Raw genomic sequence first — 5,131 nt, 5'->3', positions numbered from 1 at the left:
TACCGATGGTCTAAAAACGACAACTTTGAAATTTCCTATTTGACCCCTATCGTCCTTCAAGATCGCCATAACATCTGCTGTCATACTTCACGACCGTGTAAAATGTTTCATATATTATCATACAACTATTACTAGAAACTAATCGCTATATGGCTGAAATATTGCCGATGCGATGTTAAATTTAACTCACTACTAGAAACTAATATCTTTTACAATTTTGGAAATTGTTAGTTAATTCCGAGTTTCCCCTACTTCTTTTAAGAGTATATTTTAAAGAAACCAGTGCTGAGATCAAAAACAAAAAAATTTGGCTGGACTATCGAGTCTATGCATTGTCTAACCAAAATCGCGCAACGAACTAGACATCCGGTTCGTAAACAACATGATGGATTTCAACGACCGATTTCCCGCCGACTGCAGGGTTTCCAAAGCATGTGTACTATCAACTGGGCATCGACAATTTCAAATCTCTTCATGTTTTTAATCAAGGTGCTCAAATTATGTGATGCGCTTCGCGAGGTAAGACCCGTTTTATTACAACATAGTTCTTGATTATCGATCAGATCGTTTTTACTGGGTGCCGCGTGTGAGGTGGAATCTGATTGGTCGCTAGGAGTGACATAGAAGGGCCATCACTCGTGAGAGCCACTAGTGTCCCTGCGGTCGCGCCACGAAATTCCAGCGTTGTTCTGGAATGGGAGGAAACTGGACTTTTGTAGTCAGTTAAAAACCTTGCCTCGCGAAGATGGACCTTTCGTGAGAAATTTTAAAATGAAGTTACTCTAGATATAAATTTCATAATGATACATGCAGAATGTTACCTGAGTAATGGACAATTTGACATGTTCAGTATTTTCGCGGTAGGTCGGGAGTTCGATCCCCGGCCGCGTCATACCAAAAGACCTTAAAGGACGTTACGGTACTTCTTGTTAAGGGGCTAAAACAAGGACTGGTCGGCTCGGATGCTATGTCTGAATGGGGTATTCATGTTAAACTGTGGCATGGTATCTCAGTGGGCTATCACTATATTCCGGACTAGTACGACCAGACAGACACACACACACACATACACATGCACGTCGCTACATAAGTGTATTCATCTTGAACGCGACGTTAAACCCCATTTCACCTCACCTTCCTAATTTCAGCTACTGTCTGACTTTGTAACTGCCATTACATTATAGTGGGTTATTGTAGGTGACGTAAGGTGTATAAGAACCATCCCGTGAGACCTAGCGCTGCGGCACGGCCATACTTTCACATTGACGGTCCATGGACTCAAGAAGGGTGCGGTTAACATCACACGAACGTACTGTGCATGTTTATGCAGAATCAAAGTTGAACATGGTTGAGGGCCCACTTTCTCTCTTGGGGTGGGAGCACTGATTGACCTATTGCGCCAAGACACTACCATGTCTGGCACCGGATTGTCCCCCGTCAATTACACAGCACTGTGTTTTCGACCCACTGAGAACATCATAACGACACTCACCAAGATAAATCAGTATGTATTATATATCTACGAGTTTGTATTTTGCGTAGATGGTTTCCTACAGCACGGGTCTACAATGTACAGCCGTCTCGATTCACCAGTCGACCGGTCGTGTGGACTTTCACCAGTACACATGGAAGAGTTCAGCCCGGGAATATTTAGAGTCTGTTCAGTAGTTTCGCATTTAGATAAAAATATTTTAAGATCAAGCTCCGAACTTATATCATACATAGTTTAGGCCCTGTATAAAATTTGATAAGGTAAGATGTCTTCAGTGGGAGGACCCTGCATGCCAACTTCCACCTTCATCAGTCAATTTCTGTCACAGGAGATAAGAGCATGTTAAATGTAGAACGTGAGTGTTGGGGCTACCGGGGTCACGGGGTCACGGGGTTATGTGCCATTTAAGCACTCCCTCACAAGAAATATAGCCCTTATTAGCGTGCAGAGGTGCTCAGCCCTAGCCACAACGGCCCCATCAATGGCTCTTTGGTCTAACACACTAGTCACCATGGCCAAATCGCCGGCTTGCATAAGTGGGCAGTTTGGGCCTGCTGGAACTTGTGTCGCTGTTTTCTCCTGCATCAAAAGGTGTCGGGTGATGAAACTTCGCCTGGACCACCCTCCCGACAGCCTCTCCCAAAGTTGCTCAAACTGTTTCTTTTCGAAGTCAAGTTTGGCCTCCATGCCAACCATATACGAAAGCCTACATTTTGCAGTTGCTCCCTTGAGCGCAGGGTACTGGATTAAATTTGACGGCTGGCTGTTTGCACCTAGTTTTGATTTTTATTGCCCGTGACATACTTTCACTTTGATGAATCACACTGTTTTTTTTTTGTTTCTTTGTTTTTTAATGCCGCACCTTGCAATGTCCCAGCTACACGAAGGCGGTCGTGAGCTACACAAATGGGATAGGATGACATGCATCAACCAAGTCAGCGAGCCTTGCCACACCCGACCCTACCTCTTACAAACATGGCTTGCTTGAAGGCCAGTTCTCACCGGATGGTCAAGGATACCCTTTATTTTGCCATAAAGGTTAAATAAAGGTCTGACTTCATAATATTACAAAAATAGGAAACATATGTTAGTCCCCTAATTCAAACGACACATATGCCTAATGTCAACACATTTTGAAAAAAAATCGCTACCATAATTTAGACCCGTGTCCGAATTGAACGTCATCCATGCTAAAAATAGCCGTCCAATCACATTACAGTCATGTCTCGGAAAGAATATCTTTGGAAAGTTGCTGGTAGCGAGGTCACTTCTCAAACGACACGTTGCCACAGAGGCTTGTATAATATACTGACACTCGTATCTTGTAGCGGATAATTTAACAAGCACTTCAGGCTGTTGCAACGAATAGTCACGAGGCTGGCTTAGCTACAACAAATCTTACCGACTCATGAGCTGGACATTTACTATAGGGTGGTCTGGTCCCTCTGGATACGTCTTAGGACTGTATCTTATATTGCTGACCCCCGCTTTATGTAACATTTTTCCATGCTCCCTACATTCCCAATACATGTAATTTTTTTCATTTTTTGGGGGCCAGAGGGAGGTTTTCCTCGTGTTATCGTTGTGTACCAATTGATCAATGAAGGATAAAGATGTTGGCCTTTAGTGATAGATATAGTGAGCACTGACGATTAATACATAGAATTCGAAAAGAAGCTGCCAAAGGAAAAATATAATGCGATTAAAGATATTAGAGTAAATAAGAAGCGATTATTGCAAGTTGAGACGTGTCGCAACTCCGATCGTGCTCTGAGGGAGCGTTGCATGAGCCACGTTACTGATGCGGGACGCCGGAAGTATATCGTAAAGGTGCGATGTATATGAGTTTTTGGTATAAAAACACAACTGCAACTTGCAATGTGTCCGAAATAATTTGTGAGCAAAGCTAGGACGATAGGGGTGCATTGTTTAACCTTAGATCGCGTGCATGTATGCGTTTCTTTGTTACTTGTCCAAGATGTCCTTGTGATGTCTTGTAAGCTATTTCCTGAAAACTGTAACTATGTGGGATCTCACATCCAGAAAACGGAAACATGTACCAGGACAAGGAAGACGTGCAGTATATGTTAAACACAGGTAGACTGTATCACTCACATTGAGAAGATATCCTTGAAGACATCCTCTGCACGTCCAAACTTGGTTCAAACGACCATAACGTATTTGGGACTGGTCACGTGACCCCTTTTGAAAACCATACCCTGTATAACAGATTTAAATTATATATGGAAAGCTCTTGGATATATGATAGTCCCAACAACACCATAACAAATTGATGATTTTATAGTGCTAGACCACTGAGATACTTTGCCACAGTGCCACAGTTTAACTTGGACTGACCAGCCCTTGCTTTATCCCCGTAATGCGGAGCCCTACCCACTTGACCCGGTGGTTATTATGATGGACATCGACCACACACTACTGAAACCAAACTATGAGACAACAATCTTGTTCAATACTCTTCCCTGATGTGTATATTCTTTTGTCACTATAGTCCCTTCTATCACAGCATCGAACAGGTGCCTCACATCAATGCAAAAAGGTTCTGTTTAGAATAATGATTTATATTTTTTACTATCAATCACCATTCTCTATAAATAATGCAATATGTTGAGAGGAGTATTTGATGGTAAAAACGATTCTTAAATCTCCACAGATACAGATTATGGCGATAAAACATAACATTAACATCATACAATTCTCATTACACAATCTAACATCGGAAGAGTTAACTCCCCTGATAAGTCGTCAATCGTGAGTGAAGATTCTTCTCAACATCTGGGATCTTGACTATTCTGACTTATGAAAATAAAGTTGTATTGTAGTATGATATGTGTTTATCATGACTGCCCACGTGTAAGTATTTATCAAGCAGGGCTCGATTTAGCTGTATAAATCATGCACCAGTGCATCCAATTATTGAAAAATGCAACTTAATATCTAATAAGGTCTACATGCACCAAGTGAATGTAAAAACAATTCCTATTTTGGTTTGACTAACCATTCCTTGTCCTCATAACACCGACCTTGGAACACACTCAATACCACTTAGCTGTATAAACCATACATCATCAACCCCTGTCTAATGTGTGATTCATCAGAGATCTGAGATCTTACTTATTTAGACTAGTTTATGCATCTAAGTTTCAACTAGGATACTTTTATGGGACCAGGGTGCAAGATGGTTTGCCTGATTCAACCAGGTTTCCATGCCAACATGCAGCTGGTGCAAGCTAAATCAACTCCCTTAAATCAATCCCTGTGAAAGATAGTAGACTCAAAGATATCAGCTTTATATAAATATACCATGCATGTATACCCAGTACACTAATGTTTTAGCATAATAAAAAACAAATACTGAATCTTGTTTACCTTTTAATTAATGTTCTTGTATTATTATTTGACAATTAATAACACACACACACACATACACACAGAGCTATATAAACATAACACTCGTGGTCACCCATGCCAAACTGCTAAATCTCCTCTGAAAATACAACTGGTTCTGGAACCACAGGCAAACCTCATATAATCTTTCATATAAGTTCCAGACCAAACACTGCTACGTATTGTATAGCATATGTTTGTTATTTAGAGAAAAGCTGAGGTGGTATCACT

The sequence above is a fragment of the Haliotis cracherodii genome, unplaced genomic scaffold (genome assembly GCF_022045235.1).
Source record: "Haliotis cracherodii isolate W230 unplaced genomic scaffold, xgHalCrac1.p SCAF_2, whole genome shotgun sequence".
Lineage (NCBI taxonomy): Eukaryota > Metazoa > Mollusca > Gastropoda > Lepetellida > Haliotidae > Haliotis > Haliotis cracherodii.
Note: the sequence above shows the minus strand (reverse complement) of the source record.